Source organism: Acomys minous (assembly GCF_964271855.1).
Source record: "Acomys minous genome assembly, chromosome: 15".
NCBI lineage: Eukaryota > Metazoa > Chordata > Mammalia > Rodentia > Muridae > Acomys > Acomys minous.
The window spans coordinates 56,867,720-56,883,427 of NC_140497.1; the positions used below are offsets into that span (position 1 = coordinate 56,867,720).

The following is a 15,708-nucleotide window of genomic DNA, read 5'->3' on the forward strand; positions in this document are numbered from 1 at the left end:
GAAGGCGGCACCAGGCGTGGTGATGCGCGCGTGCCTGTAATCCCCAGCACTCAGGGAGGCAGAGGCAGGTGGAGCTCTGTGAGTTTGAGGCCAGCCTGGTCTGCACAGTCCAGGGACAGTCAAGGCTACTGAGAAAAACCCTGTCTGGAAAAACCAAACCAACCGAACAAACAAAAGCAAAAACAAATGAATGAAACAGAAAGTTGAAGGCTAACCTGGGCAACTAAGTGAGAGCTGTCTTCAGAAAGCAAAAGAGAAGAGCGGGAGAGGAGGGCTATGGAGAAAGCCAGCGTAGCTCAGGATCAGGGAGCACTTGCTTAGCCTAGGCTACACCGCCCCTCCCCCACTTCAATCCAGCGCTCTGCAGTCTCTCCTCTGGCCACAGCCCTGACCTCTCCTCTCCTCCACTCTGTGCCCAAGACTGTGCATGATATCTTAAAAGATAAAAACTTCACAGTCCAGGTATAGTGGTGCACGCCTGTGATCCCAGGACCCAGGAGGTGGAGGCAGGCGGATCTCTGTGAGTTCGAGGCCAGCCTGGTCTCCATAGTAAGTTCCAGGACAGCCAGGGCTACATAGTGAGACCCTGTCTCAAAGAGGGGAAACAAAAGATTTCAACCTGTCCTGCTCTGGTCCATCAGCAGTGTCTCCCCCAATAGCCTCAGGTCTCTGTTACCTCACTAGCACAGGCACGCGTGCACGTGCGCACACACACACACACACACACACACACACACACACACACACACACACACTCTCAGCCAGTTGTTCATTATTCATCCCCGCCCTCCTACCCTTCCTTCCTTCCTCTCCCTCCTTTTTTCCTTCTCTCCTTCCCTCCCTGTAGCTCCAGATACGCTAATCCATCTTAAGGGTCTATCCTTGGTTCCTTGCAAGTGGGCTGCAGATTGCCTGTCCTCCTCACACTTAGCTGCGTCCTCAGGGCTGCTCTCCAGAGACCACCAGCCCCACCAGATGGCATCCTCCCTTCCTTGCCCTTCCTTTGGGGGGCAGCGGGGGCTGGGGGGAAGCTCTGACTACTTTACTGAAAGGCCCACAGCCACCCCAGGTGCAGGCTCTCAGCTTCTCCCTCCTGCCTTTCGGTGGCATTCTAAGATCTTAGCACGGTCATCTAAGACAAGAGAAAAAGGACATGGTAGCTGAAAGCCTGCAGCTCGCATCTCCCAGCTGCATTTCAGCTCTGTGCTCACAGCATCCCATGAGGTAGGCCCGTTCTCCTCACACTGTGGATGGGGAGCCCACAGCTCACACACGCTGAAGACAGTCTCTGAGGACCTCTACTGCTGCCAAAGCCCGCTGGCCCTTAAGATGCCCCAGCTACAAGGGGTGGGAGAGGTCAAGCCCCAGACTGGACACTGGGGATGTTGATCATGGAAGCTCTCTAAGCCTGGTTCAAGGTCAAGGTCAGCCCGGTCTACATAGCTAGACAGGACAGCCAGGGCCTCGGAGAGAAACACGCTGCCTGGTTGCTCTCATCTAAGCACTTGCTTCTGCCTGTAGACATCTAAATCAAGCCCCTGCCTGTGGGCCAGCCTACGGCCTTCATTCTTCTCCTTCCTTCCTGAGAGAAGGACTGAGCACTCAACCTACACTTCCTTCCCACCCATTCCCCTAACCACTTGCAACCTTCAACCCCCACAGTTGGCTAGAGGCAACCTCAGAAAAATGTCAGCGCCTCCGCCTTCTGAGCATGAGAGTGGCAACACTATTGTTTGGTGACTTTGCCTTTGTGCCATCTTGATTTTCCTTCTTTCCTTTCTCTTTGGTTTCACAATGTCCATCTGACTTGTATTAATAGTGGTGTCAAGAGCAAAAAATAAAAAGTAAATTATGGCCGGGCGTGGTGGCATACACCTTTAATCCCAGCACTCGGGAGACCAGAGGCAGGCGAATTGCTGTGAGTTCCAGGACAGCCTGGTCTACAAAGTGAGTCTAGGACAGCCAAGGCTACACAGAAAAACCCTGCCTCAAAAACAAAACAAAACAACAAGAAAAGTAAATTTAAAAATCACAAGACAAGAATAGCTGGGCAGTGGTGACATGTGCCTTTAATTTCATCACTCTGGAAGCAGAAGCAGGAGGATTTCTGTGAGTTTGAGGCTAGTGTAGTCTACAGAGTAAGTTCCATTATAGCCAGGGCTATACTCTAAAGCCCTATGCACAGTTACCCTACAATGTAAGACCCATTTTACAGATAATAAAACTGCAGCTTACCTCTGGGGAAAACTGACACACAAGTCACTATATAATACACCAAGTGCTACATATTAAAAAGATGCTCAAGCAGGCTATCTGGATGAGAACTCATATGGTGGGGGAGGAGGTCCCCTTCTGTCACAGGTCTAGAGAAATTCTGTCTCAAAACAACCACAAAAAGATATTCAGAGAGCTGTGGCCTCTGTGTCAGAAGTGGCATGGCAGAAAGAGAGACCCCCCAACAGAATGAACAAGCCATACAATGAAAAAAATTACACTCCTACATGACTCTCCTCATCTGTAAAACGAGAATAATAAGAGTATCAATCCCGCAGGCTTCGTACGAGGCTTAAACGAACTAAAGCTGCAGAAATGCTTAAAAGAATGTCGGGCTCAAAGGAACAGACTTGGAATTATTTGCTAGATAAAAAACAAAGGCGGACCAGAGTGACTGAGGAAAGAATGCGGCAGGATGGAAGGGTCAGGAGGGGCTTGTACATAACCTGCCACACAGTATCTGGTCGGGCAAGGTCTCCACCTGGCTCCTCAGGTCTGCACCCACCAACAGGCAGGAGCCCCACCCTTCTATTAACAAGTCATGTGTGTTCATTGTAGACACCTCAGAGGTAGCACAGAAATCCTGTGGGCCCTCATCCCTCACTCCCGGAGGCCAGGGACTCAGGCAAGGATGGAATTTATCGCGCTGCCCTTGGGAGACTATTCTGCAGCAGGAAGGTGTGGTAAGCTTCCAAAACATTTCAACCAGGGTTTCTACAGGCAAATGTCAGAGGCAGGTCACTGCCTATGGGAAAGCGGGGTGACTTTGACACTGGAAAAATGTATGCACATGCTCTATGAAAAGCTCCTAATTGGTATTTGGACTTTCAGACCCAAAGATCTCCCAGTAGTCCTGTCAGTGGCAGTGGAGAGACAGATGAACATAGGCACTGGGGGCCTGAAGACCTCCATTCTTGTAAAGCCAGCTCGCTGATTCCATCAGGGAGAACTTCAGGATGAGTTGGGGAGGAGCAAAGTGGAGATATGGGGTGATGCCCACTTGAGCCAGAAGAGCTGGGGAGGGGTGTGAGGGAGAACACTCAAGCAAGTGTTTTCTCAGGAGGTTTCACTCGGCTTTGTAGCCAGGTGCAGAGACTTGTATATTCCTGCTGGAGAACAGTCCTCGAGTCTGTCCTTCTCCCATGGGATGCAACTTTCTGAAGAACCTGAGGCAAGTGGAGTCAGAGAGAAAGGAGCCACCCAGCCAGGCAGATAAGGCAAATCACCTCTGGCAAGAAGCACAGACGTCACAGCCAGCAGCACAGATGTCGCAGCCAGCTTGCCCTCACATCTGACTTTTGTGGCTTAATTATAAAGCTCAAAGGATATGCCTTACAGGGTTCAAAGATGAAAGAGAGGCTTAAAGCCTGGTCGGTGGTGGTATACACCTTTAATCCCAGGGCTGAGGAGGCAGAGGAAGTCTCTCTTTGACTTTGGAGGCCAGGCTGGTCTATACAGCAAGTTCCAAGGCAGCAGAAAACCCTGTCACCAAAAAGCCAAAACAGTAACAAGAAAAGCAAAAACAAACAAACGACAAAAGCCCACAAAGTTAAAAAAAAAATCATTTGAGCTCCTTAATTCTCTTAATAAAATTCCTCTTCTCATGCAATGGTTTTATGAGATGCCCTGGATTTAGGCAATGAGAGAAGAGTGCTAATTGAGTTAAGATCAAAGTCAAAGACATTCTGACTCTAAGTGAGCTGTTGAACATCCCTGCAAGAAGAGCCCTTGGAGGGCACGTGCCCCACAGGCTATCTTTTTTTTTTTTAACGTATACATTTATATTATTACACATATATACAATAGATTACCTTCAGCCAGAAGAACCATGACACAATCAGGAATTATATAAATGTTATATTCTTAGTGTTTTGGCTATTTGTATTTGACGGCCTTGAAGAAGACATCTTTCCTATCTCCATCCCATATCTACTCCTCAACTTGATGCCTCAATTGTCACTCACTAGACATATTTAATTCACTGATACAGGCTATCCTGATTTTGTCTGTTGTGATGAAATTTCTTGGATTCTCCGCCAGCAGGAAATGACTCCAAAATGAGGGGTTTCTTTCTCTTTCCAGGACCCCTTAATTATCCCTTTTTTCCTATCCTGTCTCGCAGCTGGAAGACTGAAAGGCTGGGAAAGTGGCTCCGCAGTTAAGATGCTTGCTGCTCTTCCAAGTGTCCGAACGTTGGTCCCAGAGCCCACAATGTGCTGCTCCCAACAGCCTGTAACTCCTGCTGCGAGAGGCCCGGTAGGTATCCTCTTCTGGCCTCTGTGGGCACCCAAACTCACATGGACACACTTTTGAGTTGTCTCCTCATGGCCTTATTCAGACAGTTCGAGGGCTGTGTGCTGACGTCTCGGGGTTGGAATGGGGGCAGAAGGTGTCTATAAGTCTTCACGGGAATGCTACTGGTGGAAGAAGAGGCTGGCTGCCATTGGGGAATGAGAAAGCACGGAGGTTGATGGGGAGAAGCTGGGAGTTTTGAGGAAGCAGCACGCAGGCCTGGGTTTCAAAGGATAAATAACAGCTTCTCTGTACAGAAAGCAAAGAAGGTTCCAGGCTGCAAAAACAAAAGAGCTCTGAGAATATTTGAGGAACTGAAAGAAATGCACAATGGCTGAACCAGGGTGGATCAGAAGTGTAGAGCATAAGCCAGAGAAAGGCTGTTTGAGGCCAAATTAGGCAGTGCTCACATAGAAGGTCTAGGAACTGGGGTCCTGCCCTGAGCAAGTCTCAACAGGTAGCAAGGAACGCTGTATCACAAGCCATATTTTCAAAAAAGTAACTATTGTTGGGGGCATACAATCTTCAGAAGCATTTACCCTCTTCCTATCACATCTTGGTGCTCACAGAGGTCTGTGGACTCGTCCTCCAAAGCCCTGCTGTGCCTCGCTCACCCTGTGTACCACTGTGGGGGCCTTGTTCAGAACCTCACTGTGTCTCACCTGAAATTCAGCAAGTTCCCTGCTGGCCTCCTGGCCTGCACCCATTTTTCGAGCTGCTGTTTCAAGTGAGAGCATTGTGCATGAACCTCAGGAAACGGTTTTGAGTCTGAGTGACACCATGAGCCATGACGGAGAAAACCAAGGGATGATCAGGCCGTGCAAAGCTGGGAAGGGTTTGAGCGACTATTTAACAAGCAACTGCGAGTGTTTGGAAGGACCTGGAAACCACCTTCTGTAGAGATACCTGTTTCTGCTCTCTCATGGTGCATGTAATGTAGGCACAGCAATGCCTAGGTTGAAAGCCAAAGTTATCTTTTAAATTTTACTTTCTGTGCCTTAGAGATCCATGAAACAAAAATACCTCTAACCTATAAGCCCTTTGCCTAAGGACAGACTTCCTGAAATGCCGGAGGCTGTTGTTCATGGGAGATAACAACCCTCTGGTTTTCACCCCCTAAACATGTTTGTTTGACCTAACCACACAGGATGTGCTGGACCATATGTTGGTGGGAGGTATGTGGGCAGGAAATACGTCAGGATGCATGGTTACCCTGATTGGACCTGATGGGAAATGCAGGAATTGTGGGTTTTGCCTTTTTAAGCCCCAGCAGAATGTGACTGAGGCCATTTTGTGGAAACCCAGAGATGGGCCTGGCTAGAGCCCATCAACCTGGCCAGTAATTAATTAAAGCTTGCTTCAAATTTGGCTTACCATCAGAAATATGGAGGGCTCTCTCCCCCCTCCCTCCGCTCTCTGTCTCCCTTCATCTCTCTCTCTCTCTCCCCCCTCTCTGTCTTTATCTCTGTCTCTTTCTCTCTGTCCCCTGGCCCCTGTCTGTCTCTGTCTCTGTCTCTGTCTCTCTGTCTGTCTGTCTCTCTCTCTCTCTCTCTCTCTCTCTCTCTCTCTCTCTCTCTCTCTCTCTCGATAACTCCTTAACATTTCTTTCAGTAAGACAATTCCTTCATGAGTGCTACAGTCAACTCTATATTTCTGTGAATATTGGGGCCTGGGGAGAAATGGCTACATCTTTACTTTTTTCCGTGTAAATGTTACTTATGCAGCCTTTTTCCTGCCCACAAAACTGAAAATAAAAGGGAAGTGAGGACTCCTCACACTCAAACATGCCAAGCTAAAAAGGCTGCCTCACACTCAGACGTGGCAGTAACGCTTTCTAGTGGTGGGGAACAGTGTTCTCTTATGCACAGCCTCTGTGGGCTTTGCAAAGCATGAAGTACCCTGTGCACCACCCCAGAACACGCTCACTTTCTCACCAGCTTCAGTGAGAGATAAAACAGAGACTGCCTAGAGCGACAGACCTACTAGGTGGCAAAGGCACTGGAAGCAGGAGAGCCCTCCTCCAGAACTGGCTTACTGGCTGGTATGTTTGGATGGCCCAGATGACGGCATCCTTTACAGAGATTATGGAATCTTCGGAAGGTGGAGGCCAATGGAGGAACTGGGGAGCAGGCCTTGGGATGTCAGCCCAGCTCCTCTTCTGTAACATCTCTTTTTGGTCTGTGAAGATGAGAGCAGACGCAGGTTCCTGTTCCCATAGGCGTGAGCCCTTCCTGCCATCGTGACTTCCCCGGCAAAGACTGTACCCTTAAACCCATCTTTCCTCCTTTGAGTCTCCTCTTGTCCTGTTGGTCAAAACGTGAGCAGATCTATGAAGGGTAATCTAGATTAGGCTAGCTGAAGCCGGGGGACCCTCCCTACATGTTAGGTGGCACCACCCCACGGGCTAGGATCCCGTGCTGAACAAACAGGAGAAAGGAGGCTACGCACCAGATTCCATCACTTTCTGCACACGGTTGGTGCAATGTGCCTAGCAGCTGCAAGCTCCTGATGCCACAGTGGATGCCTGCAAGCTCTGCGCCAAAAATCTACCTTTCCATCCTTGAGCTGCTTGTGTCGGGTATTCTCTCAAGGAAGAGAGAATTGGATTGGAATTGGAAACCCCATCTGTTCTGCCCGCGGACAGCAGAGCTCCAGCTTTTAGGCTTTGGGGACAAATGGCACAGCCTCTTCCCCGTTAGGTCTCAATTTTCTTGCTACAGATTGAAAAGTTCCACCACCGGTTCCCATGATTCTCAAGACGTATGACTTGACCTAAATCATCTCTGGCAGGTGGCAGGCGGCTGTGGGACTTCTCATCCCATAGTCACAGAAGCCCGTTCCTATAACCAATCTTATATATGTAATATATAACAAACCCATACATACATTTGTGCAAATACATACACATAACACGCACACATACACACATACACACACACACACACACACACACACACACACACACTTTTACCGTACTGTTTCTGTTGCTCTGGAGAACCCTCACTAATGTAAATTATCTTCCACAATAACCCTAGGAAGCTGACAGGAAACTGAGCCTCTGAAACATTATGAGGCCAACTGAGTATCACAAGGCACAGCCCACACTGAGTCCATGTCTCTCAGAACCCTTCCACCTAAAATACTTTGCCCACCACCAGGTTTGTCAAGCTAGGATACCTATGGGCACCTATAGACAATTAATTACACTGCATTTATTGCTAACACTCACTCACTGTGGGCAAGCGAGTCTTGTACACAGATCACCTCCTATTAGTCCCCACAGCATCACAGCACGAGAACTCATGCTACTCCAGTTGGCACATGAAGACGGCAAGCCATGGAAAAGATAATTAATTTACTCAAAGTCACAATCATCCCAGAATTTTAACCCAGTCCTGAATTCTTCAATGCTATCCACATTTAACTAATTTGATATCACTTGGCTATGGCCTGACATCACATGGAGTGTAAATGTTTTATGCTTGTAGCTCTTATGCAGCTATGAAACCAAAACAAACTAACAAGCCAAACATAAACAAAATATGAAGAAAGCGAGGGAAAGCTGACAACGTATTTGGGTTTGATAAAATGGCTGTCTGTTGGAGCCAATGCTCTCTGTGAGCAGTTCTTAGGTGCTCGCATGCCTGCTTGACTGTGTGCCATGTATCCTCTCCCGCCCTTTTCTCTCAGTTCCAGCTATGAGGAACCTGTTGGTACACTCACCACTATCCCACCATCATGCCATTTAGTACCATTACAGAGTTTCATATCCTGTTAGGCTCAGTTCCTTGCCTACAAGCTAAAACAGACCAAAAAAAAAAAAAAAAAAAAAAGATAGGCTCTGACACAGCATGTCCTCAACAGAGGCATCCAGAAAATTCAGACCAAAAAGTAAACTGAAAATATATAATTTGGTATTATGGTAAGAGGACAAAATATGAATATCCCATTAAAAAGACAAAATTTACAACTCTTTTTCTTTGGGGGAGGGGGTTGAGACAGGGTTTCTCTATGTAGCCCTGGCTGTCCTGGATTCACTTTGTGGACCAGTCTGGCCTCGAACTCACAGAGATCCACCTGCCTCTGCCTCCGGGGTGCTGGGAATAAAAGTGCCCACCACCACACCTGGCTAAAACTTACAACTCTTAGAACGTGCACATACAAAGCAGCAAAGGTTGCAGCAGCATCCACTGCACTTCTGCATGGCAGTCTGTGCCTTGATCCTTCCACATTCAAACTACTGAACCTATATCCAACCAGAAAGTCACGGACACCAATGCAACAAGACAGAGGTCGAGACATAAGCAATCTGTTGGCCTTTGAAATTTTACAAAGAGATATTTAACTGGGCTAAGGAGAGAGGGTGTTTGCCATGAAAGTTCATATGGGAAGGGTACAGAGGTCCCACCTGCTAGTCCACAGACAAGAGGGGCACGGTTTACTAAAAGCCTCAAATAAGCCCCAAAGGTCTATTCATAAAGGTAATTTTTTTCCTCCTCCACGTGGTGCAAGATTCAAAGAACAAGTCCTGAGCATGGCAGACGCCATTAATCAGAGAAATTCAGGACACGGAGGGGTGGCTGTCATACTTTCTTATGTCCACTGGAAATAATTTGACTCAGACCCTTCAAGGATCAGGATAGTAGAATAAATAAAACGGAAAGGTTTTTTGTATTTGACGGTTGATGTCTTTTTTTTTTTTTAAATAAGGACAAGATTCTAGTGTAGAGCAAGGCCACCAAACCCTAGCCTTCTGACATGGGTGCTTCATATTTGATAAAGTGTTGCTCTTCTTGTAAGAAAAAAATAGGCCTTTATATTAACAAGTTAGTGGTTACAGGACAGAGTGGCTTAATTGTGAAGATCATGGTTATTTATCTATTTTTGAAGTGATGTTCCTGCCGCTGCTCGGGCTGTCGGCTGAGATCAAGAACTAAGTCATATCCAGAATAAAAACAGGATGCTGAAAAACTCATGGCAAAACTTTCATTTCCATTTCTAAAACTACTGTGCTGGCGCAGGCAATTACAGTTCCTAGAGATACAGGCCACTGTACCTAACAGTCCCCTTAAATTCCTCCCAGAGCCAACAACTGCTGTCTGGACACTCCTCTGCCTCTGCTGTGGTGGTCACTGGACAGACCAGTACAGGTCACGTCACTGTTTTCAGCAGCAAAGAGAGGACGGATTGGGTCTCCATAATTCACACCAACAGGTAGCATACTGCTTCTGTGATAGGGCTGTCTGTCTGTCTGTCTGTCTGTCTGTCTATTTTCACGTGCTCAATATTTTTTTTCCTCCTAACATTTTATATCTTCATGAAAGCAGAAATAACTGCCGGGCATGGTGGTGCACGCCTTTAATCCCAGCACTCGGGAGGCAGAGGCAGGCGGATCACTGTGAGTTCGAGGCCAGCCTGGTCTACAAAGTGAGTCCAGGACAGTCAAGACTACACAGAGAAACCCTGTCTCGAAAAAAAAGAAAAAAAAACAAAAACAAAAACAAACAAACAAAAAAGTAGAAATAACTGGAATCATAACTGGACTCTCCCACTAGACTAAGCGTGTGTCTGCTGCTTGATGCCTAAGTGAGTAGCAAGGTTACGAGAGACTCAAATATGCAAGTCTGGCCCTGGAGCTTTTGTACAGGAAGGAATAAAACCACAGCATACAGTACACAGTCCCATGGGACTCAATCACTGCCCTGGCCTTCAGCGTCCCCAGCACAGCCAGTGGCCAACCTGATGATAAAGGACAAGCCTGAAGTATTTCATACAGTGCTACTCTGGGATCACCCCAGGGCTAGGTTTCTAGAAAGATCCAAGGTGGGAAGCACACAGGTTGCTGGGAACCTTGTCTCTATGGTGCCCATGCCTGGGAAGTTGCTCTGTGAAGGGAACTCCTCTCTCTGTTAGCAGAGGACACCAGCCTGAGGACATGCAGACAGGTGTACACAGCATACAGAAATTATTTAAAACTGAATCAAGCCTGCAAGAGCATTGCCAAAACAGAACCTTAACCTGTCCTTCAGATGAGACATCCATAGATTTATGCCATTCTCTCACTATCTGCAGGGTTCTCTAGCTTTATTTTATTTTATTTGTTATTTTGGGGGAGTTTCAAGACAGGGTTTCTCTGTGTAGCCCTGGCTGTCCTGGACTCCCTTTATAGACCAGGCTGGCCTCGAACTCACAGAGACCCGCCTGCCTCTGCCTCCCCAAGTGCTGGGATTACAGGCATGCGCCACACACAGTGTCGACTGGGTTCTCTAGCTTTAAAATACTAAACTACTGGGTCTGGGGACATGGCTCAGTGCGCAAAGAGCTTCCTCTGCAGACGTTAGGAGCTCAGGTCCCTTGGAACCGATGGCAAGCTTGGGTTTGCTGGTTTGAACGGCCATGCCTCCCATGGCCTCCTCTTGTCCCCACTATGCTTGGTCCCCCCTGGGTAGACCTGTCACTGAAGGAATGGGAGGTGTGGCCTTGTTAAAGGAGCTGTGTCACTGGGGGTGACAAAAGTTCACACCATTTCCAGGTAATTCTCTGCCCGACCCCACCAATGCCTCCTGCTTAGCTACTGCTCCAACACCATACCTCGCTGCCTGCTGCCATGCTCCCTACCATGGTAATCACAGACTCCAGCCCCCTGAAGCTGTAAGTCCCTATACTCTTAATACCTATAACAATACTCTTTTGATTGGTGCTTTAAAAAAAAATGCAACTTACAGCATTTTTTCTGTATCGCATCCTATCACTTGGACACAGTCTATAGATAAACTTATTTTTAAAAGAAAGTTCTTCCTTGGCCTGAAGGCTTGAGGAAGTTCCGTTAGTATATTTCAGAATGTAGAGCTAGTAATACGCCTTCGCTTAAAGTGGAGCGCCTGTGTCTTGTGGAGCTTGTATTCTGAAGCCTCTACAGAGGAGGTGATACGGATGCCACAAGGCAATGGCGTGCAGGCTTGGGGCTGGACGAGGCAGGAGAGCATGTTATGCGAGCCTCAGTGGGTAAAGGGGTTTGCTATACTGTTCTTTCCACTCTCAAGTTTGAACTGTATCCTAATAAAGGTTAAGAATGGTTATTATAATAAATTTTAATTTAGAGGAGGTAGTTCTGTTTCCAGCCTGGTGTGTTGGCTATTTGGCCTTCCCTAGTCACAGTTGGTGGGAACAACTGAGCCAGGATGTTGTGGAATATGCTTGCCTTTCGTCAGATTGCCCAGAGGACCATCTGCACTGTTTCATGAAGGCATTTTGAAAACAAGGGTCCAGAGAAACAAACGCTGTTTCAGGAGGATAATGGGGTCCCAGTACACCTGAAGGGTGGGCCTCTGATGCCCTCCTCTACAGCCTCACAATGTCTCTGACAGTCGGCTGAACAGCCTATGCCGTCTATCAGCTGTGGCTGCATTTCCTAAGAAGCAGAACTGACATCATCATCCCAGCCTTCACATGGTTCAGTTTCATTCAGCGCATGATGGACCAGGCATCTAATGAGTAACTGAGCTCTTCTTTGGGGATCAATATTTATTATCGTGTACTAACTGCCACCAATAAAGCAGTCTTTACAAAAAATAATAATAATAATTTAAATTTGAAAGCATTTTGAGAAATGTTTCCCAAAAATGTCAAATGATCAAAGTTGTCGGAAACCTAGTTTTAATTTTTTTTTTTCTGTAAGAATACAGGAAGTATATAAGTATATAACAAGCCGGCAGAACTGAGGCATGGGCATGTTTCTTAGCTGCCACTACCAAGGCTCCGGCTGTTCTTAGGGTGATAGGCACCGTGGCCTCAAAACAGGAAATGAGCCTTAGAAACCAAACAATCCTGATATTTACACAATTGCTCTAAAAGGCCAAGTGCACACAGCTATGTGTGTCTACCACGTTCAAAGTTCTCTATTGTTAATTAAGGAGCTACGGGTCCTACTGCAGTAGTAGGGTGCTTGGCATCTGCCTTTCACAGTTGGACAAACAGCACAGAGGTTAAAAGAGATCAGCCACAGGCAAATGAAGCCGGGCATTCTATGGATGGAAGAAAACCATCGAGAGGGGCCTAGGGGAACTCCAGGCTACAAGGCTACACCCTCCCCTGGCCCTCACAGCTCAGGCACACGCGAGCGCTTCATCCCTACTTAGCTTGCTTGATAATGTAGTTAACTCTCAGAGCATGGCAGAATATCTGCCCATTCGCAAACAAGTCTCTCAGTGCCACCCACGGCCAAGGTGCTCTGAGGACCAGCAACACGTAGCATCAGCACTCATCTGTCTGCTCTTCTCACCTCTACACTGGTGAAAGACACACAGACATCATCTGACATGCCCACCCAACAACTGGCTTCAAGAAATTATACAGGCTAGTCTCATGAAACAAGCGAACACATCCGAAACCTGCGCACGACCAAACGCCAGCATGTAAGTGCTCTCACAAATAGGCTTCTCTTGCTAATTCACTAAGGGACCAGTAGGCCAAGTTACCACAAGCCGTTTATAGGACAAAAGTGATCCAATATTGGTTATTTCAACTGATCCTATCAGTACAGTTTGAACCTGCTCATATACCACACGCAGCCTGTGTACCTGTCACTGTGGTGGTTCCGACCTTCTGTTGAGTACTAAATTCTATGTTAGAATTTGATTAGATTTAACTTAGCCAGGTTGACACAATTATGCAGTTTTGATCATCAAGATGGTCACATGGCTCATGGATATTATGATCATAAACATCATGATTTGTAAAATGTCTTGTCATGAAAGGCCAGGAAGGGTCACACTGAGTTTATTTCAGGATCAAAACTACATACTTCTTAGGAAGGCTAATAGGTAGCAGTTAACAGTTAAAAACTCCTACACTGTCTTCTCTCCTTCACCTTCTTCCTTCCAGCTTCATTACCCAACATTTATGCAGCCTCTACTAGTACGACACAGCTGTATTCAGGGAACCATTAGCCAGCCAGTCAGCGGAGAGTGGATCTAAACTGAGGTGCAATATCCTTCGCTGAAAGCAGTGGAGTGCTGGACAAGGCTTGCCAGGGTTAGTAACTGCAAACATCTGTGTGACTGATACCTGAAGAGGCATCAAAGTGAGGCTGGGGACATGGACGATCAGTCAGTGATGTGCTGGGGACATGGCTGATCAGTGGGTGATGTGTTCGCCTTGTAAGCAGCAAGACCTAAGTTTGATTTCCAGAACCTTCACACACACACACACACACACACACACACACACACACACACACACACACACGTGAAGAACTCAATGCTTGTAGCTGGGGAGCTGAGGGTGGGGAAGTGACCAGTTGTCTGGGGTCTCTTTGGGCAACTGGTTTGACCTCTCTGTGCCTCTCTTCCCCTATCATCAAGATGAACAACAGTTTGTAGTATGAATTTAAACAGTCAGTTCCCGCAGCATTAGGGAAAAGCTGGCAAATGGTAAGAGCGCCATTAACTTAACTACTGATACTCTCAAAAGCACAGGTGGCCTGGGAACAGTGGAAGCACAAGGCCCGACTTCAGGGAAGATTCTCGCACCTTCCAGACTCCAGTGAGGCGCATGGGAGGACTGCGGTCAAACCTTGGCTGTCTGACCAAATAAAATAGGATGAGAGCCTGGTTTGGGACATAAGCAGTAAAGTAAGCTCTCTAAGATTTTAAGGGGACAACAGAAACGCCACTGTCCACCAACGTCTATTCTTTCCTTCTTTTTTGTTCTTCTGATGCAGGGTCTTGCAATGAAGGTCCTGACTGCCCTGAAACTACGTGGACAAGACTGAATCCCTCCTGCATCTGTTTCCCACGTTCTGAGATGGTCAGCCTGGGCCACCATGTCTGGCTTCAGCATCTGTTGTTGTTGTTGTTGGGTTTTTTGTTTTTGTTCTTGTTTTTGGCTTTGGTTTTTCGAGACAGGGTTCCTCAGTGTAACAGTTCTGATTGTCCTGGACTCACTTTGTAGACCAGGCTGACCTTGAACTCACAGAGATCTGCCTGTCTCTGCCTTCCCAGTGCCTCTCACCCCAAGTCCCACCCTCCCTCTCTCTTTTCCCTATCCCCCCTACCCTAATCCTCAGAAAAGAGGAGCCCCCCTTCCAACCCACCCCAACACATAAGTCACATCTGGACTGAGCGCATCCCCTTCCCCTGTGGCCTGGCAAGGCAGCCCGACTAGGGTGAAGTAATCAAAAAGGAGGCAACAGAGTCCATGTCAGAGACAGTCCCTGCTTTCCTTACTAGGGGATCCATATGAAGCCTTAGCTGCCCATCGGCTACATCTGTGTAGGAGGCCTAGGTGCAGTCCACGCATGGTCCTAGGTTGAGCCTCAGTCTCTGAAAGTGCTTCTGGTTCAGTGGGTCTTCTTGTGGTGCGCCTGTTCCCTCTGAGTCCGTCTATCTTTCCCCCCCATTTTTCCACAAGACTCCCAATACTTCGCCCAATGTTTCAGCATCTGTTTTGATCCCAATCCTATATCCAACAAAGGGCTAATATCCAATATATATATTTTAAAACCCTCAAGCAATTAAACACCAACAAAGCAAATAACTCATAAAAAATGGAATATAGAGCTGAACAGAAAATTCTAAACAGAAGAATATTGAATGCCCAAGAAGCACTGAAAAAATGCTCAACATCCCTAGTCATCAGGGAAATGCATATCAAAATGACTCTGAGACTCCATCTTACACCTGTGAGAATGGCTAAGATAAAAAACAAGAGACAGCACATGTTGGCGAGGATGTGGAGAAAGGGGAACACTCCTCCATTGTTGGTGGGAGTGCAAACTTGTACAACCACTTTGGAAACCAATCTGTCGCTTTCTCAGAAAACTGGGAATAGTGCTGCCTCAAGACCCAGCTATCCCACTCCTGGGTATACACTCAAAATATGCCTCACCATCCAACAAGGACACTTGCTCAACTATGTTCATAACATCTGTTGTTTTCGGCCAAATAGCTTACCTTGACTTCCTCGGGTTTTGCAAATCTTTTCTAAAAAGATGACTAGTGTGTCATGTGACTGGGCTATTTTTACCACTTGAGGCTATTTAAGCCCTGTCTCACTTGCAGCATGAAACCAGAAGCAGGAATGACTCACCCAGAGGCTGTGAACACTTCAGTGCACAGTAGCAGGGGACACCTTGGCTAAAGC

The 15,708-nt window shown here is 47.2% G+C and overlaps 1 protein-coding gene and 1 pseudogene across 5 annotated transcripts in view; one reads left to right on the forward strand and one right to left on the reverse strand.

Annotated features, from left to right (window-relative positions):
- TEC (tec protein tyrosine kinase) overlaps positions 1 to 15,708 on the reverse strand; it is a 110,502-nt gene that overhangs the window by 34,528 nt on the left and 60,266 nt on the right. The gene's annotated exons all lie outside the window — the stretch shown is intronic.
- LOC311585317 (cytochrome c oxidase subunit 7A2, mitochondrial-like) lies at positions 11,748 to 12,126 on the forward strand (annotated as a pseudogene). Its single transcript has one exon. The product of its transcript is annotated as a cytochrome c oxidase subunit 7A2, mitochondrial-like (transcript).